The 27,645-nt window shown below is 39.6% G+C and overlaps 1 protein-coding gene and 1 pseudogene across 3 annotated transcripts in view; one reads left to right on the top strand and one right to left on the bottom strand.

Moving 5' to 3' along the window:
• The window catches only part of ZNF277 (zinc finger protein 277), a 122,404-nt gene that overhangs the window by 20,161 nt on the left and 74,598 nt on the right, over nt 1–27,645 (top strand). The window lies entirely within an intron of this gene.
• On the bottom strand, nt 10,660–11,635 carry LOC308436938 (eukaryotic translation initiation factor 5-like; annotated as a pseudogene). The gene has a single exon. The product of its transcript is annotated as a eukaryotic translation initiation factor 5-like (transcript).

The following is a 27,645-nucleotide window of genomic DNA, read 5'->3' as shown; positions in this document are numbered from 1 at the left end:
TTTCAACACTTTTGTTTTTCTGGCAGGTTTTAAGTCATTCATAGGTTACATTGTGACATATCTCTACCTGTCTATACTGTATTTTGATGATACCTATAATTCTGTCTCTTGTCCTTCTCCTTTCCCTCAGTACTTGGTTCCCTTTGTCTTTCTAATAGTCATTCTGATATTTGTGAAGGATTTATTTGTTGTTTCCAAGGATATAACATTTGATGCTCGATCTTTCTGACTTCTAGCTTATTTTACACAATGTGATGATCTATGTCTATGTGTTTTCCTGAAAATGACAAGGTTCCATATTTTCTTTACCCAGTCTCTGTTGGTGTGCACTTGGGCTAAATCCGGGTCCTGATATTTGCACATAGTATGACTATCAGTGTGCGTATGAAGTCTTCTTTTGTATACTGATACCATTTCTTTCTGGTATCTACCAAGTATGCGCCATGTGCACTAGTAAAGTGCATCCCCACTGACAGTGTGCTGGGTTTCCTCTTTCCTCACATCTTTACTAACATTTGGTTAGATTGGAAAGAGGTGTATATTTTTCCCAGTTGCCATTATGACTGGAATGAAGTAGAATTTCAGTACTTTTATATGGAGTTCCTTGGTAGATAAGGATAACAAATCTTTTTCTGTGTTTATTGGCCATTTGTACTGTTTCTGTGAAGTGCCTCTGATGATCCTTTGTGCTTTTATTTATTGATGTTTTCACCTGGTACAGCTGTGAAACACTAAAACAGAAACCTGGTATCAGAGAAGTGGACTCACTGCTGTGAGAACTTCACCATGTGTTTCAGAAACAGCCTAAGACATCCTGGATGCTATAAGCAAATATTAATAGATGATTGCAGTAGGAACTAACAAGACTAGAGTACCAATAGAATGTTCTCTTGTGATTTCAGGTGATAATGAGGGCTTTATCAGGAGCAAAAGCCGTGAGTATCATACTCTGGCAAAGCACTGTTAATCCCACCAGGCAAGAATAAGACCCACTATCACAATTTTTGAACCAAATTTGAAGCATGTTTTATTAAATACTGACCAGGATCATGGATACTGGCCAGGTTCATACCTTGGATTCCCAGAATATATTGCCTATTTACAGTAGGCAGGAGCTTAGAAAGCAAACCCATAAGGGAGTCTATGTACTTCCCATCCTCATCCAATTAGGGAAAAGCATACATCCTGTTGTACTTTCTGCCTATATACCTCCTACCTGTATGTGATCAAGCACATCTTGTGCAGGTGGGACAATCAAGCTTCTTTACAGAAGCCAAATTGTATGGCTTCTTATTTTACATGAAGAACAGCTCCCAACATTCCTGAAAATTATCTGTCTTTGGGCAATTACAGATTAGATGCATTTTTTTCTTATAAATTTGTTAAACACACTAATTTAAACGTAAAACATTAGCCATCACATCACTTGTCTGAATGTTTGTCCCTATTGCAACACTTAGTGGGAGAATAAAGTTAGAGGTGATAAAGACAGAGGAAATTTGAAGGCAGCTGCTAGCTCTCTAGCTGTAGCATGTTTTTGCTAGCTTCTTTTATCCATGCTTACAGTGAAAATTGTGATTAAAGAAAAAAAAGAACAAAATGAAAAGTATGTAGTTTGGTCAGAAAAGCTTATATAAATTTAAAACTTAGTCTGGCATATTTTCTGAAGATACTGCCATTAAAAAGAAACAACACACTTTGTACCATGTGACATAAAAAATTTCTTGAGGACATCTTGTCTTAGACAGGGTTTCTATTCCTGCACAAACATCATGACCAAGAAGCAAGTTGGGGAGGAAAGGGTTTATTCAGCTTACACTTCCACATTGCTGTTCATCACCAAAGAAAGTCAGGACTGGAATTCAAGCAGGTCAGGAAGCAGGAGCTGATGCAGAGGGCATGGAGGAATGTCACTTACTGCCTTGCTTCTCATAGCTTGCTCTGCCTGCTTTCTTTTTTCTTTCTTTCTTTCTTTCTTTTTTATTTTTTGAACAACTTTATTTTAAAAAATAAAGATAAATGTACAAATTTTATGCATTTTTGCATAAAAATATTCGAATACATTTTTATCAGTGCTTGTTTTTTTTTTTTTAAAGGTTTGATAGTGTGCATTAAGATCTTACTAGTTACAATGAGCATAAAGTACATGTAAAACAGGATGTAACCCAGAATTAGTCAAAGTTGTCTTGGTGTGTAAGGATTAAGCATAATGTTTTTTTCTTTTCTTTTCTTTTTTCTTTCTTTCTTTCTTTCTTTCTTTTTTTTTTTTTTTTTTTTTTTTTTTCTTGAACTTCATATAGTCTGTGAGTTGTTTCTGGGGTGTTCAGAGCTTTCTGGGGTTAGTATCCAATTATCAGTGACTGCATATTATGTCTGTTCTTTTGTGACTGGGTTATCTCACTCAGGATGATATTCTCTAGATGCATCCATTTTCTTAAGAATTTCATAAAGTCATTGTTTCTGATGGCTGAGTAGTACTCCATTGTGTAAATGTACCACAATTTTTGTATCCATTCATCTACTGAAGGACATCTGGGTTCTTTCCAGCTTCTGGCTATTATAAATAGAGCTACTATGAACATTGTGGTGCATGTGTCTTTGTTACATGTTGGAGCTTCTCTGAGGTATATGCCCAGAAGTTGAATAACTGGGTCTTCAGGTAGTGTTATGTCCAGTTTTCTGAGGAATGGCCAGACTGATTTCCAGAGTGGTTGTACCAGTTTACAATCCCACCAACAGTGGAGAAGTGTTCCTCTTTCTCCACATCCTCACCAGCATCTGCTGTCATCTGAATTTTTGATCTTGGCCAATCTGACTGGTGTGAGGTGGAATCTCAGGGTTGTTTTGATTTGCATTTTCCTGATGACTAAGGATGTTGAGCACTTCCTTAGATGATTCAGAGCCATTCGATATTCCTCAATTGAGAACTTTTTGTTTAGCTCTCTACCCCATTTTTAAATAGGGTTGTTTGGTTCTCTGGTGTCTAGCTTCTTGAGTTCTTTGTATACCTTGGATATTAGGCCTCTATATGATGTGGGGTTGGTAAAGATCTTTTCCCACTCTGTTGGTTGCCGTTTTGTTTTCCTGACAGTGTCCTTAGCCTTACAGAAACTTCTTATAGAACCCAGGTCTACCAGACCAAGGATAGCACCACCCACAATGGGCTGGGCCCTCCCCCCTTGATCACTAGTTGAGAAAATACCTTAAAGCTGGATCTCATAGAGGCATTTCCTCAACTGAGGCGCCTTTCTCTGTGATAACTCCAGCTTGTGTCAAGTTGACACAAAACTAGTCAGTACACATCTCAGGTATTATTAGTAAGACACACCCATCACAAGTGTGTTATTGATGGCTATGTAATTTTTTGCTATCTGAGTTTTAAAGCTCTATCCCAAACCCTCCTACTCCTTTTCTTCTTTTCTTTTGCACTGTGTTTTTTTTTTCGAGTGTGTGTGTGTGTGTGTGTGTGTGTGTGTGTGTGTGTATGTGTGTGTGTACTTCGTCAATTTGTACATGCTGTTATATTTTGATTTTGATTTTTGGATTTTGACTTTCTGAATACTCACTTGTGGACAAATGATGACAGTCAAGGCATTTTAGATGGTAATGGTTTACCCTTTGCAAAGTACCAGCCTGAGTGGCCTTGTTCCAGCTTAGAAGGGGTGAGGGAAGGTGGCTGTGTCTGAGATGAGGGCAGTATATGCAGACAGTCTCAGGCTTTGCCTCTCGGTCATGACTGTGGGCTGAGATTGGCCTATCAGCTACTGTTAAAGTCCAAAGACTGGATGTGGCTCTGAAGAAGTAGGTGGGATTTTAGATAGACTGACTCTATCTTTTTTTTTTTTTTCATTTCCATCAGTACTGAAGAACCAGAAGGCTGAGGGTACTTACATAGCTGAAACTCATCAGAATCATGTTGATGATGGGAGCAGAATGAGGATACTGATAAAAATATCCTTATGTTTTCCTCCTAATAATAATGAGTTTCTATGAGTAACACAATGAATCAAGTCATATAATACCAAAAAGTATAAGGAAAAGAGGGAAGAAGATCATTCTAAGTCTGTATTTGGAGAAAACCATTATCCATGTGCTTTTAAAAATACAGTGTTTTTTATTCTTTGAGTATTGCATGGAATATGCTTTGATCATATTTACTTTTACTTCTCCAATCTCCTCCTAGATTCAGCTCAATTCCCCCAACTCTGTTCTTTTTTTGTATCACCAATAACCTGTTGAGTCCAGTTTGTGCTGCCCATGTACCCTGTGGAGCATGGTGTACCCATCAGAGCCACACCCCTAAAGAAAACTACTCTCCTTTCCCTGGAAGCCAGCAATGGCCATAACTCCTCAAGGAATTTGTGCAGGTTTATCTATTAATGCTTTAATATCTAATATTCCCTATGCATGCATATAAATGTATACATGTGTCTCTATACATATATGTGTGTACACCACTATGTGTGTGTATGTATGTGTGTGTATATATATGCCTCATTCATAAGTTCTATTGGTTGCCTTAAACTATTTTTTACATATTTATATTTATATACATTCAAGTCTTATAGTCATTTTGGTAACTGGTATTCCTTGAATTTTTACCTGTTCTTATCTGTCTCATGTGGGTCACTACCTTCTTTTTTCTTCCCAATACCAAGTTGCCCCTCCTTACAGCATTATTTGGTGCTTTGACTGTACCTCTTACTCCCGTTCTGTTGGTTCTCTTATCCTCCCTCTGACCTAGACTATCTACTGTGTGCCCCACGTGTCTAGACTGGGCTTCACAGTGTTTTCTCACTCGTAGATAATGTTATCTGTGGTGCAAAACAGAAAAGGAAAATTGTCCTAGTGACATTTATAAACCAGAGTCCAGCTGATCATAGCTGCTGTGTCCTTCCATCTGGAGCCTTGGCATGGCTATAGCTTATTCTACACTTAGAAGATAAGACGGAGCAAAACGAATGTCTAATTTCTGATCCCTCTCATTTTGGGTTTTCGCCAATAAATACTCATAAAATATTGGTTTCAATCCTCAAAATTGAGTACTCTTGTACTCCACTGGCAGAAGTGACTCAACTATGTTTAAAGGGCTTCGTTACTAGTTTGTGAAATTGGCTGAACTTTGAGAAATGGAAGTAATTTCTCAAGGCCCTCCATGCTTTTTGGATTTAAATAAACTTACAACAGTAGTGTTTACCTGTACAAATTGGTACATTTTTGTACAGTAACACATGGACTACATGCTAAGCAAAAACTCAGTGTTTCCTTTGCCGCATTCTTGAGCGTGTAGCTGATGGGAGTCTCACTGAAGTGTCTGATTTCCTACAGCATGTGTGAGATGCAAACAGATAGCTGGGGGCAATTAAGAAATGCTAATAGACGGCCAAAGGCTAGAAAACTGAACAAAGAACAAAGTGTCTTTGTCCCATAAAGCCCTGTGTCTTTAAGCATCCCTTTAGAAGAGTAGGTAGACTCAGTAAGATGGCACAATAATGTTCCAGTGTCCCCTACAAGGATATAGACTGTGCTTTTCCTGAGAAATATTTTATTTCCTAGAAGAAAAGTATGTTATACATTTTATTCAGTTTCTGAAATCCATCAGGATGAGTCAGCAAACAGAATCTGCAGATCTGCAGTGTTCACAGTGATGCCCTTTGACCCCAGCAGAAGCATCTGGTAGCACCTGCTTCTGTTTCCTCCCTGAATAAGAATTCTAAAGCCCACTCTGCAAATGAGTGTTGCTAGATCTCAAATGAGTGTTGAAGAACATTGACAAAATATGACAAAAGTCCTGACCATAAGACTCAGGAAAAGAAACAGAAGAGACCGTAACTTGGGTTCTATTAAAATCAGTGAGTGAATAACAAAGAAACAGATGAGCAAAAATGTATCCACAATGGAATGGGGTCTCAGGACAGGCCCACTCAAAGCTGAAAAGTCACAACGTGGTTTAATAAACGGTGTCCTACAAGTAGGGTAGATAAGCAACTCCATCTGACAAAGAAGACTCATAAAGGGTGAAGATGGGCTGTACCAAAGAAAGTTTCAAAAGAGTGATTGTTTTGGCTGTTTCAAGACTCTTGACCTCCAAGTCCAGTTATAAAAAGTTGGTTCTTTGTTGTGTCAATAAATATAATTTTAAAATGTTGTTGTTATAGTTGCAAAACTTGAAGAAGCAGAAAATTCCTTTGAGGCTATGGCGTTTGTATTTACTAAAACTTCATTATAAGCCTAATTCTAAACCATAAGGAAGCACTAGGCATAGTGGCAAACACTTGTTCACTGAGTGCTAGGGTGCCTGAGGGAATTATCCACTTCAAGGATAGCCTGGTCTACGTAGCCCAGGGTAGCCAGGACTACATAGCAAGACTATCTTATAAGTACATAAAAATAAGCCTTGAACAAACTGCGACCCATAGACTCACTTGCTGCTCAAAGGAAAGTGTACATAGTCCTGAGTCCACTGCTTTACACTTTACCTCTCCACCTGTCCCTCCCTTCCCGTGATCCCAAGGAGACGCTAAAAACTCACTGTCTGTTTTGAGAAGAATCTCAAGTGTATTTCAGATGAATCTCTGCTACTGATTCATTCCTTCTTTTGGTAACATTTTCTTTATCTGTGACTTCAGTTCATTTTCATTCTTGAACAAACTAAGAACCCTATTCCTGTCCCTCCCAGTACCCAGAGCTGTGCTTCATACTTACCTGAGTCCTTTATCTCCATCACAGTCCAAGCTGAGCCCAGTGCTCCCAGCCTTGAAGGGTCATCAAAGCTAACTATGAAGAACAGCGTGCTTACACTCTTCATTTTCTGATCCTTAAAAGATCTGAGTCTGCTTTCCACCATGAATTTCAAAGAGAACATCTTTGTCACTATACCTTATTATTAAAGGAAGATTTGATTAAATGGGCATCAGAATATGTACAATGTGACTTTGCTTTGGTTTCTGAGACTGTTAAGTTCTTCTCTATTGGTGTTGTCTTCCTTCTTTTGCTGTGCACTGAAGGTTCTTTCCAGTTGGTCCCCATAGCAACACTGAATAATGCTAATGAAACTGCAGCATCTTAAGCTCACCCACGGAGAATCTCTGTGAAAATTGCCATGAAACACAGTTGCACTTCTTTTCTTTCCTTTCCTTAAAAGAGGTTGGCATTTGGAATCTTTGCTGTGATCAAGACTTAACTCCCTAAATTACCTGATGAGAATTGGAATCTCTGATTTAGAGCTGCTTTTTAGAAGGTGGTGCTCCTCAGCCAGGACAAGCTCTTCCTCCACATTCACACTCCAGGTTGGTGTGCAGCAGTAGTTCTCAAAATACAGTTCCCCGGCAGCTTCAGCATCACCTAGGGGGCTTTTTAGAAGTGCTAACTCACATGCCACACCCCAACTTAGCAGAAGCAGCAATTGAGCTGCTATCCAGGAAAGGGGTGCTATTGAAGGCTGTTAGTATGTCCTTGCTCCTGCTAACATGATCAGGAATTATTTTACTATAATAAATACATTATATAAATGCATTTAAATTATGGACATTGGCTGGGTACCATTTTGTGTAAGGTAAAATATAGTGCATAATTGATTTTAGCTCCTGAAGTGTTTCCCAGCCCTCATTTGTCATTAACAAGCAAAAGCAAAAGCCAAGTTATTGCTACTACATTTATTTAGTCTTTGTTAATAGTAATGGCTCAAGAGTATAAAAGCCTACAGGTATCTGGGCTTTCTCTCCTCCCCCCCCCCCCCCAGCATTTTTTAAGGGGGAAAGCCAATCTTCCAAATAGTGTTTTGTCTGATTGTGATTAATACCTTAGCTTTCTTATCCTTGAACACATCAGAAGCATACAGTGAAAACAGGGATTTTAATCTTTTGGCACCTGTGACTTAATAGAACAAAACTAAGAAGCAGATATAACAAAGTGTTGCAAAGGATGAGTTAACCTCGTCTCACAAACTTTAAAACAGGCAGGTAGGCCTCAGGACATGATGCAGGCAGAATTTTAACTGAAGCCGGTCTGCCTGTTAATCAGCCTCTCCTCACTGCCACCAAGGATAGCACCTGAGACAGACCTTGGGAGGAAAGAATTTGTTTTGTCTCAGGCCTTCCATTCATGGCTGTCTGGTTTCTTTGCTCAGGCCCAAGGCAAGGTGGAAGCATGATGGAGAAAGAGCGTGTTATACACACTGTTCACATCCTGCAAGCCCAGAGGCACCAAAGCCAAGACCTACCCCTCAAAGGCTGTCCACTTCCACCACCCTTACTTCTCCAAAAATCAATTTTGTATCTGCCAATGGATTAAAAGATCCCTCACAGTGTAATGGCCTGTGGGACCTCCGCATAGACATGTCCAGAAGAGGCTTCATTAGCCTCCTAGATGCCTCTGAGTGCATCGTAGTCTGCAAAGTATGTAAGAGGACTGATCCTCCCCACAGCTGGACCATCTATATGCCAGCACATTAGAACAGAGCTAAGGAATTTGTGTCGGTGGCCTGTGTTGACCTGAGCACCAGGCTGCCCGTATGACAAAGCCATGATAAACTTCAGCAGAGTGCATGGATGCAATCAGCACACACCCATAATCCCAGCAACTAAAGTAGAAGGATCATCGTGAGTTCAAGGCCAAGATGAACTACATAAAGAGCTAAGAAGGCATGGGGTCAAATAGTCCAGGGAAACAGAAGCAGCTGTTGTTGGACTCACATTTTTCTCCGAAACATCTTATGTACAAAAATAACAAATGTCCTTGCTATTAGACATGGGAAGAAGACTCCCCTTCTAATCACCAGGAAAACCACATAAGCCATATGAGAACATTTCAAAGGAAGTTTTGTAAGAACTAAAGCAGCAAAATAGATCAGAGTGTCTCCATGCTTGTTTGACCAATTTTTTTTCTATAATTATTGGACTGAATTATTCACCCAGATAAGATATTTGTTAGTTTTTCTCTTTTCTTCCTTTTTACATTTCTACACCTACAACTTAAAGTTGGGGGATGGGGAGTATAGTAAGAATTTAGGGATACAAGACAATTCTGAGTTTGTTCAGAGAACTAATGGGTTATAATGTCCTTTAATTTGTCTGACAGCATCTCAGAAAAACACCGCCACGTCCTGTACCAGGAGCTTACCAGCTCTCTAAAGATTTACTATTGAGTACTTACTTTTCAACAGATTACATGCTTCAATGTCTGTGCTCATAACACTTTCACTTACTGGCTCCAAACCAGATGTTTCTAAATTGTTCTGTTCTGGTTTTTGTCATCTTGCTTATTTTTGCTTCTTGCGTGGTGACCCATTCACTAATCAAGTAAATATTTCCCATGCGTTTCCTATGTGTTGGGTGGTAGAACCAGAAGAATCGAATGGAAAGATCAAGCTCTGCTGTCCACATGGAACATAAAGGCCCACAGGAGAACCGGACTTCAGCATTTAGTGTCTCTCTTTATTCTCACTGGTGGCAGAGAAACAGAGGCATGAAATCAATGTGATGGGACCAGGGCGATTCAGGTCCTGTAAGAGATTTGCCAGGCAAAAGCCATGAGGGACAAAGGATGTAAAATGAGAGGTCATCTGACAGATTTTGAGTTTACCTCTCTCTTTAAATAAGACAATTGGGGAAGGGGATCAAGCTTGAAAAACAGTAACACTTATTTTGCACTTATTCGATTTGGTTGCAAGATAGCAACCAAAATCTAAAGTACAAACTTATATTCAAATTAAAAGGCACTAAAGAATAAACCATAACATTGGGGAGGGGTAACACATCAAACACAAGATACAGTGCGTCTAAACATCTTGAAATTATAATTTAAGGGTAAGAGTTGAAAAATTATGCTGCTTTAGCTAGAGATTTGGTGCACCTTTTTTCCTGTTTCTCCCAAATAGAATCAGAATTTAAAACTTAATAACACCTCAAAGCTTTTTCTCAATACAAAACAACCATTAAATTCACACAAAATACTTATTTCTTAATAAGTTTTTTGGCATATCCAACATGCAATGCACATGACTCAGAAGACTACAATTTGGGGTAAGTATGCCAAAACTGAAAAACCACAACTCCAGGTTTCAAAATCTGCTCTTAAACCATAGAACACATGGGTCATTTTTACTTCTCATGAGAATGTCATACTGTCATTTAATCATCACATTTCCTTAGAATGACAAGATTGTCAGTTGCCAATCTGAATGTACTGGGACTGGAGATAGAACTTTCAAAGTACTTCGCTTCTTAATGGCTGAGTCAGGTCATTATAATTGTTTGCATTCTTCAAGTTTTCAGTACCTAACAATCTACCAAATTCAAAAAGTCTAAGTTAAATGGTGTAACATCCTAAAAGTAGCCAATTACTTCAGTATAAGTCACACATAGCCCAAAGTCTGAAGAATGACCAAAATCAAATCTTAATTTTTTTATAACTGTATAAATGTGATCCAAATATGTCCACCACTAGTTTTTCCATAAGAAACATGCTATAAATAAGCAAATTACAACTATTCACTGATATGCAGACTCCCCAGATGTCTCACTGGGCTTAACTATAGACCACTCACAGTAATAGCTTTGTAGTATCAAGTGTAGCATGATGTCGAGCCACTTTGGCTCTTGCACACACATGTCACACTTCTGGCTGATAACGAGGAAACTTCAGCATCTCACTGCTAAGCTAAGTTGCATCCGTCCTTTTAAATGGCGTAATATCAATGTCATCATCCTCGTCAGACTTCACAGGTTCAACTTTTACCACCTCAATATTTTCATCTTCGTCTTCCTCACCACCAGAAGATTCTTCCTCTACTTCCTTCAGCCATTTAACAAATGGCTCTGCTTTGACACGAATCTCTTTGGCAAGTTCTTTTTGAGACATACTTCTTATTCCTTTTCTGACCAGCTGATAATGACCTCTTCTTCTAAAAGGTCTGCATCATCATCTCCTTTAAGATGTTGTAGATGCAGTGCTTCCACACATTCCAAACACGAAGAAGGTACCGCTGGGCCTTTTTGTTGTTATGACAAAAATCTTAGAAAATGGCACCTGTATTTCTTGATTTGCTTTCTTATCTTCTCATCAAAGAGAACTTCTGTCAAAACAAGAGGACCCATGGCTTTTACATACAGTCTTTCTACCTCAGCCACAATTTCCTTATCAGATGAATCAATAATGCCTTCTTTCTTTTTTCTTAACAAAATCAAACAGGACATTGACACGCTTCTCTACAGTTTTTTTCTGAATCATCACTAAGTGGCAGACTTTTTGCATGGTCACCGATTTCACCCATTCTGAGCCTTTGAGTTTCTTCAGTTGTATCTTCCCTCCAATCATCATCTTCCTCTTCTTCCACAGCATGTGGAGGACTAACTTCATGTGAAGGTAGGGGTGGGTGGTGGTGTCTCACTAGTGGGTACAGAGCCATTTTCTTTGTCCTTGCCCTATCTGTTTTACTTTTCTTTCTTTCCTGTACCAATGTCCCTATTCTCTATTGTTTGATTCTTTAGAGTGACATGCAAATCTGTTTCAGGATGCTCACACTCAGGACAAAGAGCACATTTTTAATGAATTCATACAACATGTCTTGCAGCTTCTCCTTCTCATGAGACCCATTGACAATGTAACAGTCATTACCAATTTCCCTCATGAACATCGATGTAAAAATTACTCAATAAAACTCTTGCAAACTGAATCCAAGAACACATCAAAATAATCATTCACCATAATCAAGTAGGTTTTATCCCAGAGATGCAGGGATGGTTCATCATCATATATACGGTAATCCATCAACATAATCCACTATATAAACACTCAAAGAAAAAAAAATCACATAGTCATCTCTTTAGATGCTGAGAAAGCATTTGACAATTCAACACCTCTTCATGTTAAAAGTCTGAGAAACATAAGGAAATCAAGACTCATACTTAAACATAGTAAAAGCAATATACAGCAAACCAGTGGCCAACATCAAACAAAATGGTAAGAAACTTGAAGCAATCCCACTAAAATCAGGGACTAGACAACGCTGCCTACTCTCTCACTGTGTATACAATATAGCACTAGAAGTACTAACCAGAGCAATTAAACAGCAAAAAGAGGTCAAAGGGATACAAATTGGAAAGGAAGAAGTCAAAATATCACTATTTGCAGATGATATGATAGTATACTTAAGTGACCCAAAAATTCCACCAGAGAACTTTTACAACTGATAAACAACTTCAGCAAAGTGACTGGTTATAAAATTAACTCAAACAAATCATTAGCCTTCCTCTAATCACAGGATAAACAGGCTGAGAAAAAAATTAGAGAATCGGCAACCTTCACAATAGTCACAAAGAATATAAAATACCTTGGTGTGATCCTAACCAAGCAAGTGAAGGATCTGTATGACAAGAACTTCAAGTCTCTGAAGAAGGAAACTGAAGAAGACATCAGAAGGTGGAAATATCTCTCATGCTCATGGATTTGAAGGATCAACATAGTAAAAATGGCCATCTTGCCAAAAGCAATCTATAGGCTCAATGCAATCCCCATCAAAATTTCAACTCAATTCTTCATAGAGTTAGGAAAAGCAATTTGCAGGTTCATTTGGAATAATAAAAAACTCTAAGATAGCAAAAACTATTCTCAACAATTAAAAAAAAAAAAATGTCCAGGGAAATCACCATCCCTGACCTCAAGTTGTATTACAGATCAATTGTGATTAAAAAAAAAAAAAAACAAAAAAAAACTGCATGGTACTGGTACAGAGACAGGCAGGTAGATCAGTGGAAATGAACCCACACACCTATGGTCACTTGATCTTTGACAAAAGAGCTAAAAACATTCAATGGAAAAAGGACAGCCGCTTCAACAAATGTTGCTGGTTCAACTGGCAGCATGCAGAAGAATGCAAATTAATCCTTTCTTATCTCCTGTACAAAGCTCAAGCCCACATGGATTAAAGACTGCCACATAATACCACATACACTGAAATTATTAGAAGAGAAAGTGGGAAAGAGCTTAGAACACATAGGCACAGGGGAAATTTTACTGAACAGAACACCAATGGCTTATGTTCTAAGATCATAATTGACAAATGGGACCCATAAAACTGCAAAGCTTCTGTAAGGCAAAGGACACTGGCAGAAGGACAAAATGGCAACCAACAAATTGGGAAAAGACCTTTACCAACTGTACATCTGATAGGGGGCTAATATCCAATGTATACAATGAACTCAAGAAGTTAGACACTAGAGAATCAAATAATCCCATTGAAAATGTGCAGAGCTAAACAAAGAATTTTCAACTGAGTAATAACAAGTAGCTGTGAAGAAATGCTCAACATCTCTAGTCACCAGGGAAATGCTAATCAAAGCAACCCTGAGATTCCACCTCATACCAGTTAGAATGGCTAAGATCAAAACCTCAGGTGACAGCAGATGCTGGTGAGGATGTGGAGAAAGAGGAACACTCCTCTACTTTTGGTGGGGTTGTAAACTGGTACAACCACTCTGGAATTCAGTCTGGTAGTTCCTCAGAAAATTGGACATAGTACTACCTGAGGACCCAGCTATACCACTCCTGGGCATATACCAAAAAGAAGTTCCAACATCTAACAAGGACACATGTTTCACCATGTTCATAGTAGCCTTACTTATAATAGCCAGAAGCTGGAAAGAACACAGATGTCCTTAGACAGAGGAATGGATACAGAAATTGTACATATACAAAATGGAGTACTACTCAGCTATTAGAAACAATGACTTTATGAAATTCCTAGGCAAATGGATGAAACTTGAAACTATCATCCTGAGTCAGGTTATTCAGTCACAAACTCATATTTGAACACTCATAGTATGTACTCATTTATAAGTAGATACTAGCCCGAAAAAGCTTGGAAGACCCAAGAAACAATTCACAGAACTTACGAAGCTCAAAGAAAAGGAAGGCCAGAAGGTGGATGCCTCAGTCCTTCTTAAAAGGGAAAACAAAATGCTCATGGGGGGAAATAAAGGGATTAATAAAGGAGCAGGGATTGAAAAAAGATCATCCAGAGACTGCCTCACCTGGGGATCTACCCCATATGCAGCCAATAAACCCAAGTACTATATTGCTGATGCCACGTAGTGCTTACTGGCAGGAACGTTATATGGATGCCTCCTCAGTATGCCAGAACCATACTGATACAGAGGAGGATGCTTGCAGCTAACCATCAGTCTGAACATGAGGACCCCAATGAAGGAGTTAGTGAAAGGACTGAAGAAGCTGAAAGGGTCTGCAACCCAATGGGAAGAACAAAATGATCAACTATCCAAACCCACCACAGCTCCCAGGGACTAAAACACCAACCAGTGAGTTCACATGGAGAGACTCATGGCCCCAGGTGCATATGCAGCAGAGGAGAGCATTTTCCTACATCAGTGGGAGGAGAGGCCTTTGGCCCAGGAAAGGCTCATTTTCACAGTGTAGGGGAATGCCAAGGCACTGAGGTGGGAGAGGGTTGTTGGGAGAGGGAGCACCTTCATGGAGGCAATGGGAGGGGGAGGGGGGATGATATTAGGGGAGGAGGATAACATTTGAAATGTAAATGCAGAGAATATTCAATTTTTAAAAAGGAGGAGTTATGTGCTTCTCAAGGTCCTCCAGCATCAACATGAAGTATGATTTTAAGTCCAAATCTTGTTTTTCTGGTATCTTGGCATATCCACTATTTGCTGTGGCAGGAGAACTGATATCTAATGTTGCCAGGTTGTCTTGGTTTCTGTTGCTTAGGTTCTTGCGCTTGCCTCTTGCCATCTTGTTATCTGTGATGCTAGTTGATCTTGTTTTTACTGACTGGAGCTTGACTCTCCTGTGGGTCTGTGGGCCATGGGCTCAGGAAGGAGATTGCTCCTGGGTGTTCAGTTCTTTGTGGGTAGGCTGTTAGTCCTGATGGCAGTGGGCAGGCCCTGGCTCTGGGCACAGATGGAGGCCAGAACAGTCTGTTCTCTAGCACCAATGCAATACCTACACCCCAAGAGTTCTGGGTGGTCTCTCCATGGATGGTCAATGGAGAGAAAGTGAGGACTCACTCATGGGCTCAGGAGGGAGAGGGCTCCTGAGGCTCCTCTGGGTGTTCCGCAATCTGGGAGCCGTCTGTGTGTCCTGATGGTGGTGGGCCAGCTCTGGGCACAGATCTTCTTAAAAGTTAATTCTGAAAACTAAGATACTTTGAATGTAAACATCAACACCTTCTCCGGCTTATGCACCCTGATTACTGAAAAATGTGTCTTGCTCTTTATGAGATGCAATTTTTAATTTTTGACTGCTTCATATACACATACATACATTCACACATACATACATGCATACATACATACAAAATATAAGTATATTCATTCCCTCTGTTACCTCTCTTCCCTCTGAATGCCTTCTTCTCATCTAGTCCCAAGTAACCTCACTATTTAAAAAAAAAGTCACACCCCACCCAGCAGCAAAAGTCAATCAGTAACTCCTCAAGAAAAGGTCTGTTTCTTTGGAAACCTAAACCTAAGTGGTTTATCTTGAATGCAGCTCTTCCCAGGACACGTGCCATGTTGACATTTTGTTTGTTTCTTTGTTGTTGTTATTGTTTTGTATTGCTTAAGTTTCTCTTATTCTTCACTTCCAAATACTAACCATTCTATTAATGAGATAACAAAACAAGACTTTTGCTAATAAATTGACTGACTGATAATTTTAATCAGAAGATATTCAACATGCGTTCTGGTTTTGTTTCAACTGTCCTCAGATATAATAAAAATAAAATGAATTTTTATAATTTAGCAGAAAATACATCTAAGATTTTTAATCTATTATATATGGTAAAGGACTAATTGATGGAGCCCTTGCTTTTATTATGCTCCCTATATAAGAAGTTCTTCTGTGAAATACTCCCACTGATTGATATGAGTAAAGTCTTGGAATAGAGGATCTAAGCAGATAATGGCCTGACCCATAGATCACAGAAAGCCACAAATACATCCTAATGGTTTTTCCAATGCTTTTATAAGGAGTGCACTTTCTAAACTTATTAACCTCTAACAAAGTTACTCCAAGAACTATTAATTCCAAAGAAACTACCTAATGACTTTGCTTTTATAATTGCTTGCTTTCTTGGTTTTGCTTGCAGTAACCAAAAGGTCTTTTATTTACTGAGTGAGAGAAAGAGAAGCGGAGGAAAAGCAAACTTTTAGAAGAGAATTTTAATGGCCCAGGCTTTGTTAGAGACACTGGGAAAGTTCTAAGCATGCTGATGCACATCCTACCGTATCTGCATACAAACTCAGCCGTCTTCCTTCTGAACAAGCAGCCTCCAGTGTGCCCATTCCTGAAAAGGAATCAAAGGGCTCTGCAGTATCTCAAGTACTAGTGTAAGAGGAAACACAGTAATGCAGTATCTGAATGTCAAGTACCTGAAAAAGGAACTACATCCCAAGAGCTCTAAAACTATTTATGTAACAATAGAGATTATTCCCTGAAAATCTCTAACAAATAATTTTTTATTTCATATGATCTCATATACTTGGTTTCTGTATTTCATTCAATCTGTCTGCCTTTCTAATATTGGATTACTTCCGATTTTTTTTCTACCATCAATGGATATTCATGAGTAAAACCCTCATTCTAGCTATCTTAAAAAATAATTTCTGGTCAAGGGTCAATCTTAGTTGAACTTTACCTTTCAAATTACACTTCAAAGTATGAGGATCCTGCCTGTTTCCTAAGAGGAGAAGGAAGCAGTCAGAGGATACAGGGAAGGTGGGGCACACATCACTGGGGTCAGAGGCCTGAAGTGAAGGGCTGCGGAGACTTTGATGGCATTTCTCAACCTGGGTTCAGGTTTTACAAGCTTGAAATGTTTGGGTTTTTTTTTTTTTAAATCTTAACATTTATGTCTGTATTTATAGGATTGTTAATATTATTCAAAGTCAGTTAGAGGTATGCATGAGGAAGAGAGGTTGGAATGTGTAGCAACAGCTCACCTTTACCTTAATTATAATTAGTGTTTAGATGTCGCCCAGTGCCTCCTGCATGGGCAGATCTGCATGACCATGGAAGTGCAGCCATCTTAACTCCTTAGAGATGCTAGGCATAATTCTGACACTGCACTGATCTCTGAACTCCTTCTTGGTCTCCTTTGTGATGCTTTGGTTTCTGTGTATCATCTACTTCCACAAGGTGCGTGGGTGAAATTTCCATGAAATTTTAGTGTTGGTGCTTTTTTAATAATGCATTCAGGGACCAGCTATGTTTCCTTCTACCTTTTGCAAACTTGTTTGACCTAAGAGGAGTTTGGGGGTTTGTACGTAAAAAAAAAAAAAAAAAACATAAAAATGAAAAATAAAGAGCTTACAAATGGAATTTCATACGCCCAACTATGTCTGCTTAATCTTGGAGCAGAGAGATTAAAAGCCACATTAAGCTTTTTATATGCTCTGGACATTGTAATTCAGGTCCTTATATACCCACATGCAGCTTTTCAATATAGTAATTATAGCTACATCTGCTGTGTTCTCAACAGTGATGGCTACTGTTGATAGTGGGGAGAGGGATCCTTTTTTGAAGTTAACCTTTAACCTGATAATTGTCATTTACCTGTGTGACAAATGCCATGTTTTTTTTTAATTAGATAATCTCTGTATTTACATTTCAAATGTAATTCCCTCCCCCGTTTCCCCCTTCCCCTCCACTTGTCTCCATGAAGGTGCTCCCTCTCCCAATCACCCCTCCACCTCAGTGCCTTGGCATTCACCTACACTGGGAAAAAGCACCTTCACTGGACCAAAGGCCTCTTCTCAGATTGATGCCAGACACTGCTATCTTCTTTAACCTTCATGGGACCCTTCAAATTTTTGGTTGTTTTTTTGTGAATTTATACATATTTTTTCTCCATTATAAGACATGCAAGTTCATTTTCTTAATCCTCGTGAACACCAACACCTGCTCTTCAAGCTGTTTGCTTCCATTTTGATCTTTAATAACAGAAACCTTTTGAAAGCAAGGTGACCTAACTGGCCATTTGTTCCAAATAAAGTCATTACTTACTTTTTGAGTCGCATCCTTTGGCTGACAGGAAAGTTAATGTGGTTCTATTAACTTTTAAAACACTTTGTGCAGGGTTAGAGCATTATCCTTTACTGGACTTCCCTCCTCTACTCAGTGTGTTTAGCCTCTGACACCCAAGGATGCACTGGCTCACTTTCTTTAGAAACTAGTGCTCTGGAACTTAGGACTTTACATCTTCAGGGAGTCCGCACTGTGCTCAGCCTGCCTTGGAGGACGCTCCTCCCGCCAGGAGTCTGCCCTCAACTTTTTCGGCCTCACTTGAGTTCACGTCCTCATGTTCTGTCTACCAAATTTCTGAGACATTTTCATGCATAGTTTAAGAAGAAAGGATTGTTGAGCCATGTGTTTAGCTGGCTTGCCCAGATTTATGACACAAAATTACCAGGCTACTGACCAGAAATGTTTAGCTTTATATTAAAACTCAAAACAAAAGCTAAAGAGGGAGCATTGTAGGGATTTTTATCATTTTAAAGAGAATGTCAGACCTTCAGTAGTTCTCATGGAAAACTGTTTTCTTTCAGTTCAGCAGAATAATTGTCTAATTACTTAATCTGTCCCTTTTTTTTTTCTCTCTTTTTCTTTCCTTTCTTTCTATTTTCCTTTTTCTTTCTTTTTTCTTTTCTTTTTTTTAATTAGAAGAAGTATTGTGGTTCTGGGGAGATAGACTAGTCAGGGGAAAAACCCACTTTCCCCACAAGCACAAGGTTCTGAATTCAGATCCCAAACCCCCATGTAAAAGCTGAATGAGACACACACCTGTTATCCAGATGTTGGGAAGAGCAAAATGGAAGGATTACCCAGGGTTGCTGGTCTTCCTAATAAATGAGCTCTGGATTCAGTGAGAGACCCTGTCTCAAAGAGTGAGGTAGAGAGCACTGAGGGCGTTACTCAGTATTGACTCTGACCTAAACACACACACACACACACACACACACACAGTTATACATTTATTTCCTGTATCTGTATATTTAAAAGCTAGTAAGTTCAGAATATCACTAAAGATAATTTAATGTTAAATTTTGTTCTGTAGGGTTGTATCTCAGAATATTGTATAAGTAACATGCTATAGATACTTGTTCTTCTGTGTGGACATGTCTGTGCACATGCCCATGTAAGCACATGCACACGCCAGTGGAGAGCATCGGCTACTATCTGTGACTATTGTATGCCCTTAAGACGGGGTGTCTCACTGAAGCAGCGAACTGTGGCTTACAGGTGTTTGTGGTTAGTGGCCACTGAGCACCAGCAACCCTCCTGTCTCCCCTCTCCACTCTCCCTCCAATGATGCAGTAACAGGTACATGAGACCACACAGTTTTCATGTAGGTTCTGGGAACCTGAATTCAGTGCCACATGTTTGCACAGCAAGGATTCGTCTTCACTGAACCGTCATCCCAACCTCTAACAATTTATATGCTTTTTGTAAAAATATTGTCTTTAGTAAAATGTGTCCACAGGTACCCACCCTCATGGCTACATATCGGCGTTGTGTTATGTAGAGTTGTGTTGTGTGATTATGGGCTGGTAAGATGGTTTAATAAGTAAAGGTATTTACCCACTGACAAGTAATCATGTATTATTACTAAGTAGGAACCTTCCTACTGCCAAGCAAAGAGCAGAGAGGGGAGCAAGTTTCTCCATCAGAATATAACATTTATACACTTCCTCTGAGTCCTAGGACTTAAAGCCTGGGGCTTCAAATCAGATTTGCTGAGTTCTAGTCCTCTCTGCATGTGGAAAAGGCTGCTCTATATCTTCCTTTGCAACGCTGTGTTTGTCCAGACAACTGGATTTTGTAGGGTGTGTGTAAAGACTGGGTGAGGCTATGACCAACTGACCAGCTTTTCAGAAGTGAGTTGTCATCTGCTGGGGTGACATTAGAAATTGGTATGATTTTTACCACTTACCAGTAACAAAACTGTCAATAAATATATGTAAACTTCTAGCACAGTGCGTCATAGAAGCAAAGCCTGGCTTTGATGCCTAAATATTACACTGGGTGGTGTTAGCTCTCCAGTGTGTCTCCCCCAGCCCTGTGTTACATAGTACATACCCTGCTAAATTAGTGCCAGCATTGTATGAAGTACTTACCTTCACTTTTTTTTCAGTTTTATTGGATATTTTCTGTATTTACATTTCAAATGTTATACCCTCCCCCCACTCCCCTCCCTCCTCCCCCTCAACTTGCTTCATGAAGATGACCCCTCTCCCAATCACCCTCTCTATCTCAGTGCCTTGGCTGATGATGATGATGCTCTTCTCATGAGGTTGCAAACCCTTCAGCTCTTTCAGTCCTTTCTCTAGCTCTTTCATTGGGGTCCCCATATTCAGTCCAATGGTTGTTATCTGCAAGAATCCTCATCTGTATTTATATGTCTCTGGGAGAGCCTCTGAGGAGACATCCATGTGGTTCCTGACAGTAAACACTTCTTAGCATCAGCAATAGTGCTTGGGTTTGGTGGCTATATATGGTGTGGTTCTCCAGGTGAGTCTCTGTAGATCTGTAGGCTGGGAATGGTGGCACACCCTTTGATGCCAGCACTCAGGAGGCAGCAGCAATCAAATCTGTGAGTTCGAGGCTAGCATGGTCTACAAATGAAATTGAACCCAGGATAGGCACAGCCAGGGCCGGTTAAACCTATAAAACCCCGCCTCACATTCACTGTTACCATTACCTGGCCTCCACTGTAACCTCATCTCCTAACTACTAATAACAAAACTTCTTTACCACTCCATAATTAAAGGGATGTACATTAAGATGCCCAGATCCTTGGACCTAGAAATTCTACCTCAATGATAAATTCCAAGGGAAGTAACCTTTAAAAAGGAAAAGATTCACTGCAGCTATTTCTAAGAATCAGCACTATATAAACCTAAATATCTAACATGGAGAGCTTTTAAATAAATTATGTTGTTTCATCGTTAATATAATTATTGCAAGTGATTTCGTGGAAAGGTAATGGTGTAAGAATTTTTGTGTCACATTAAGTGGAGAAAACAATAAAAAGCCTTTCTTATTTTTAATAAATATATGTTGAAATGTATATGAGGAAAAATCATGATATTTGTTCTGGTTGTTTCTGAATGGCAGAACTATACATGTTCTTTGTTCCTTTCTTTTTCCTTACAACTTTTGCCTGTATTCAGATAAGTTTGTAAAAAGCAAGGCAAACCTGGAAATGTTCTTCATTGGTAAAGTGCTTGCCGAGTATTTGTAAGGTCCTATATTAAATGGACGGAGCAGAGAGCTAGAAGGTTAAATTATGAGCCGAGAAGCTCTGAACAAAGAAGCATACTGGCTTGTGTGCGCCTCTGTAGGAAAAGAGAAATCAGCATTGAGAGAGTAGACTCTGTTATATATATATTTGGTGTCACCAAAAAAATTTCTAGTTCATGATTCCTGGTTCTGAATTCTTCAGGGAAGACCACAGAAACTGGACTTTCTCTTGCCTATGGTACATCACTGAAACTCTAATTTTCTAGCAGTTTTCTCTTGGAATTGGCCATTAAACTCTCTGGCCTGCCCTCATCAGATAGCAGCTCATTAATGGCTCTGCATACCTAGGAGGGAGGAGTACTTCAGGACCAACCAGAACACAGACCTTGCAGGAGCCCCACATAGTTAGATCATCCCTTTTTGTCTGGTCACATTGTGACAGTTATCCATGCTACTATTGTGCCTGAGTAACAAACTCCATTAAAAACCCAGGACAGGGTTAAGGAGGCTTCTGCATAAATGAGCACAAAGGGCATTTGTAGAGGGTGGATCAGCTTGAGGTATGGAAACTCCCCACTCCCTCACATATCCTTAATAATGTGTGTTGTAATGTGTAAATGTTTCCCTGAGGTCTGTAAGCACATACATGGTCTAGGGTTTGTGATCAGCATATGAGAAGAGAGAAGGCTTGGGGATCTGATACTTTTCTGCAGGTAGACGATATCAGGGCTGAAGTAAATTAGAAAGCCCCCAGCTGGTGGCCACTGCAGAAGTGATCACTTACTTGATTCTGTCAGAAGTCTGTATTAAAGAGAGTGAAGAAGGGAAGGAGGGAGAAGAGGAGGAGAAGGAAGAGGAAGAGAACAACAGCATACTGTTTGAGTTTTTTGTTTGTTTACTGGCACATAAAGAGGGGAATGTAGAAGGAAAGATACTACAGGTAGAGATTTTCTGGTTCTGCTCTTTCAGATAGTAAGAACTGTGAACATGCTTAGCATCTTGGTGTAGAAAGGCAACTTTGCTCTTGTGGTTAGCATCTGCATATAGTTTCTGTCTAGCCAATGGATGACTGACAATACTCCAAGTGAGATGTAAAGTCTTAAACCAAACACACTCAGGGAGAAAGCAAGAGAGATGGCTCAGTAGTTATAGGGGTTGCTGCTCCTGCAGAGGAGGACCCAGGTTCAGTTCGAAGTTCTAGTGCCAGGACTCACTGTGCTCACAAGAGCATATACCTACACTTGTACACACAATTTAAAAATATAACAACAAATGTTTTAAATGAAGGGCTTGAAAACTGACTATTCACATGTCGTTTGCTGGTTTTCGTAACAGCTGTGACAGCTTTGAAGTATTGAAGATTTTCCTGTATAGTGAGGGATTTTCCTTCTTTCCTATAGTACATCCCAAGTGCAGTTTCCCATCCCTTCCTCTTCCCAGCACCCTCCCCTCTTCTCCCTCAGTTCCATTCCTCCTCTGTTTCCCTTCAGAAAAGAGCAAACAGGGCATAACAAGATACACTAAGACTAGGTGAAAAACAATTTACAGACCTTACAAAGCTGAAAAAGAAGGAAGACCAGAATGTGTCTGCCTTAGTCCTTCTTAGAAGGGAGAACAAAAAGCTCATGGGAGGAAATACAGGGACAAATAGAGGAGCAGGGATTGGAGAAAAGATCATCCAGAGATTGTCTCACCTAGGGATCCACCCCATATGCAACCACCAAACCCAAGCACTATTGCTGATGCCAAGCAGTGCTCACTGGCAGGAGCCTGATATGGATGCCTCCTCAGAGGCTCTGCCACTGTCATACTGATACAGATGAGGATGCTTGCAGCTAACCATCAGACTGAATACAGGGTCCCCAATGAAGAATCTAGAGAAAGAACTGAAGGAGCTGAAAGGGTCTGCAACCCCATGGGAAAAACAACATTATCATCCAACCTCTAGAACTCCCAGGGACTAAAACACCAACAAATGAGCACACATGGAGAGACCCATGGCTCCAGTTGTATATGTAACAGAGGAGAGCATTGTCTTGTATCAATGGAAAAGAAGCCTTTGGTCCAGTGAAGGTGCATTTTCCCAGCATAGGGGAATGCCAAGGCACTGGGATAGGAGAGGGTGATTGGGAGAGGGAACACCTTCATCAAAACAAGTGGGGGGGGTAGGGTTAAGGAGTTGGGGGGGAGAGGATAACATTTGAAATGTAAATACAGAGAATACCTAATTGAAAAAAAAAAAAAAAACTAGGACCAAACCCTCATAGCAAGGCAGGATGAGGCAACCCAAGGGGAGAGAGAGGGCCAAAAGCAGGCAAAAGAAAGTCAGAGACATCTCCTTTCCACTGTTAGCAGTGCCACAAAGACACCAAGTACACAACCAGAACACATATGCAGAAGACCTAGAAAGATCCATGCAAGGTCTATGAACTGAGTGCTTGGGAATTTTGTTTTCAGATTCAAGAGACATAGGACTTATTTATGCTTTACATTCTACATGTGACTTGGAAAGCCTAACTCAGCCATCTGCTTCTTTCCCAGAGTAACCAGGACTGACCACACTACTTTGCTTTTCTGGTCTTTCTGGTATGTGTGTGTGTGTGTGTCCAATTTGGAAACATTGCAGATTGAACATTATTTATAACCTAAGGAGTATAAGAAACTTGCTTTCAGACTGGTTGGTCTTCCTCAATTTTTTCTGCATATCCTAAACAAAAGTCTATACTAGAAGGTAAATCATGATAAATACCCAAGAATGATGTCTACAATGAAACGTACCCAAACCATAGGTTACTGTTTTACCAGCACACACAATCTTTCCTTTGCTTGCTTATTTTTTAATCCATCCTCAGTTTTTAAAAGATATTTAGTGTCTATCTTGTTTTGTGTGGTTTGTATAAATATATGACTGAATTTCATGTATTGCCACTTTGTAAATCCAAATACCAATCCTAGGCATTTCTATAACGAGTGGGCTCTCCATCTGGGTAGAGCTCTGCCTTTGTCTCCTCCTTTAAAAGTTAATCCACTGGAGTAGGTCTGGGATCTGGCTAGCTGACAGCTCCTAAGAAAGAGGAAGGCATGCTCACCTTCCTGGAACTACTGCCCCTTAGTACACTCCCAGTGGGCCACCATAAGGTTCAGCGGGTCTAGCTGCCTTTCTAGGTAGATATTCCTTCTTCTTCCCTGCTGTCTTTTTCTTCCAATGCCAGCTAGAGCCCTATTGCTTTGGGCTTCCCTGTTTTGTAAAGCCCACTCTCAAATCCCTCCACATAGCTGCCTTGTGCCTTATAGCTGACCTCTGTGTCACCTTCGTGCTCCTCTTCCAGACAGCTGTGATAATTACAGTTTGCCTGTCTGGGGTTTTCCATTTAAACTCTAATAAACAGTCCCCAAGCTTCCCTTTGAGTCCATAGCCATCAAACTTTCACTTGAGATCAGTCTTAAACACTGTTACCATTAAGACAAAGAGCCCAGAGAGGAGTCCCTGATTTCCTCAGTATCATATGATGGCTCTCCTGGAATGCTCCAGATTTCTCATGAAACCTTTTTCCTGTCCTTTAATTCATTAATTGGCAAAGAGAAGGAGCCAACATTTGCCTGCTGGGGCAGCATAATCCTGTCTAATCTAGATTTTCAGGAAACCTTCTCACTTTTTTTTTTATTACATTGAACAACTTTATTCTAAAAAACAAAGATAAATGTACAGATTTTAAGCATTGTTGCATAAAAGTATATGAATACATTTTCGTCAGTACTTCATTTTTTTAAACGTTTGATGTAACGCAGAATTAGTCTAAGTTGTCTTGTTGTGTAAGGATTAAGCATAATGGTTTTTTTTTTTCTTTTATTTTCTTTCTTTTTTTTTTTTTTTTTTTTTTCTTGAACTTCATATAGTCTGTGATTTGTTTCTGGGGTGTTCAGAGCTTTCTGGGGTTAGTATCCAATTATCAGTGACTGCATATTATGTCTGTTCTTTTGTGACTGGGTTATCTCACTCAGGATGATATTCTCTAGATGCAGCCATTTTCTTAAGAATTTGGTCAAGTCATTGTTTCTGGTGGCTGAGTAGTATTCCATTGTATAAATGTACCACAATTTTTGCATCCATTCATCTTCTGAAGGACATCTGGGTTCTTTCCAGCTTCTGGCTATTATAAATAGAGCTGCTATGAACATTGTGGTGCATATATCTTTGTTGTGTACTAAGGTGTCTCTGGGGTATATGCCCAGAAGTGGAATAACTGGGTCTTCAGGTAGTACTATGTCCAATTTTCTAAGGAATCACCAGACTGATTTCCAGAGTGGTTGTATCAGTTTACAACCCCACCAACAGTGGAGGAATGTTTCTCTTTCTCAGCATCCTGACCAGCATCTGCTGTCATCTCAATTTTTGATCTTAGCCATTCTGGTTGGTATAAGGTGGAATCTCAGGGTTGTGTTGATTTGCATTTCCCTGATGGCTAATGATGTCGAGCACTTCCTTAGATGTTTCTCAGCCATTCGATATTCCTTAATTGAAAACTTTTTGTTTAGCTCTGTACCCCATTTTTTAATAGGTTTGTTTGATTCACTGGTGTCTAACTTCTTGAGTTCTTTGTATACCTTGGATATGAGGCCTCTATCAGATGTGGGGTTGGTAAAGATCTTTTCCCAATCTGTTGGCTGCTGTTTTATTTTCTTGATAGTGTCCTTAGCCTTACAGAAACTTTGCAATCTCATTAAGTCCCATTTGTCGATATTTGACCTTAGAGCATGAGCCATTGGTGTTCTGTTCAGGAAATTTTCTCCTGTGCCTATGTGTTCTAAGGTTTTCTCTCTTTTGTCTTCTAATAGTTTCAGTGTACCTGGTTTAATGTGGAGATCTTTGATCCACTTGCTCTTGAGCTTTGTACAAGATGATAAAAAAAGGGTCTATTTTCATTCTTCTGCATGCTGAGTGCCAGTTGGGCCAACATCATTTGTTGAATAGGCTGTCCTTTCTCCATTGAATGTTTACAGCACCTTTGTCAAAAATCAAGTGACCATATATGTGAGGGCTCATTTCTGGATCTTCTGTTCTATTCCATTGATCTACGTGCCTATCTCTGTACCAGTACCATGCAGTTTTTAGCACAATTGCCTTGTAATATAGCTTGAGGTCAGGGATAGTGATTCCCGCAGATGTTTTCTTGTTGAGGATGGATTTTGCTATTCTAGGTCTTTTGTTTTTCCATATGAAATTACACATTGCTCTTTCCAACTCAATGAAGAATTGGGTTGGTATTTTGATGGGGATTACATTGAATCTGTAGATTGCTTTTGGTAAGATGGCTATTTTTACAATGTTGATCCATCCAATCCATGAGCGTGGGAGATCTTTCCATTTTCTGAGATCTTCCTCGATTTCCTTCTACAGAGGTTTGAAGTTCTTGTCATACAGGTCCTTCACTTGCTTAGTTAGAGTCACACCAAGGTATTTCATATTTTTTGTGACTATTGTGAAGGGTATCTTTTCCCTAATTTCTTTCTCTGCATATTTGTCCTTTGAGTAGAGGAAGGCTACTGATTTGTTTGAGTTAATTTTATATCCAGCCACTTTGCTGAACTTGTTTATCAGCTGTAGAAGTTCTCTGGTGGAATTTTTGGGGTCACTTACATACACTATCATGTCATCTGCAAACAGTAATGTTTTTCTTCTTCCTTTCCAATTTGTATCCCTTTGATTTCCTTTTGCTGTCTAATTGCTCCAGCCAGGACTTCCAGTACTATGTTGAATAGGTAGGGGGAGAGTGGGCAGCCTTGTCAAGTCCCTGATTTTAGTGGGATTGCTTCATGTTTCCCACCGTTAAGTTTGATGTTGGCTATTGGTTTGCTGTATATTGCTTTTATTATGTTTAGGTATGGGCCTTTGATTCCTGTTCTTTCCAAGACTTTTAACATGAAGGGGTGTTTAATTTTGTCAAATGTTTTCTCATCATCTAGTGAGATGACCATGTGGTTTTTTTCTTTGAGTTTGTTTATATGGTGGATTACTTTAATGGATTTCCATACATTAAACCATCCCTGCATCCCAGGGATGAAGCCTACTTGATCATAGTGAACAATCATTTTGATGTGTTCTTGGATTCGGTTTGCAAGGATTTTGTTGAGTATTTTTGCATCAATGTTCATAAGTGAAATTGGTCTGAAGTTCTCTTTTCTTGTGGTGTCTTTGTGTGGTTTAGGGATGAGGGTTATTATAGCCTCAAAAAATGAGTTAGGTATAGTTCCATCTGATTCTATTTTGTGGAATAGTTTGGAGAATATTGGTATTATGTCGTCAATAAATGTCTGATAAAATTCTGCACTGAACCCATCTAGACCTGGGCTTTTTTTGGTTGGGAGGCTTTTGATGAC

Source organism: Micromys minutus (assembly GCF_963924665.1).
Source record: "Micromys minutus genome assembly, chromosome: 1".
Lineage (NCBI taxonomy): Eukaryota > Metazoa > Chordata > Mammalia > Rodentia > Muridae > Micromys > Micromys minutus.
Note: the sequence above shows the minus strand (reverse complement) of the source record. Positions and strands in the feature narration are given on the sequence as shown.